Raw genomic sequence first — 512 nt, forward strand, 5'->3', positions numbered from 1 at the left:
TAATCCTCAGACCCCCTTCAGATTTGCCAATATGCCAAATAATGTAACTTCCAGCTATAACATCTTTGCATTCGGATTGTTCTCTTTCTTTCCATGTGGAACAGTTCGTCAGTCTTTCCTCAACTTTCTTGTCCTTGACACGTTTGAAGATTGCAGGGCAACTGTTTTGTGACATGTTCCTCCATCTGGGTTTAATTGAGGTTTCCTCATGATTCTATTCAGGTTTTTGGCAGGAAAATGAAACACCAACAATGGAATGTTCTCACTGACATCTGGCCAGGTGACAAGGGACTGTGATTTGTCCCCTCGCAGTCCATTCTGAAGGAGATCAGCCCTGGGATTTCTTTGGAAGGAATGATGCTAAAGCTGAAACTCCAGTACTTTGGCCACCTCATGCGAAGAGTTGACTCATTGGAAAAGACTCTGATGCTGGGAGGGATTGGGGGCAGGAGGAAAAGGGGATGACAGAGGATGAGATGGCTGGATGGCATCACTGACTTGATGGACGTGAG

The sequence above is a fragment of the Bison bison genome, unplaced genomic scaffold (assembly GCF_000754665.1).
Source record: "Bison bison bison isolate TAMUID 2011002044 unplaced genomic scaffold, Bison_UMD1.0 scf7180017864038, whole genome shotgun sequence".
Lineage (NCBI taxonomy): Eukaryota > Metazoa > Chordata > Mammalia > Artiodactyla > Bovidae > Bison > Bison bison.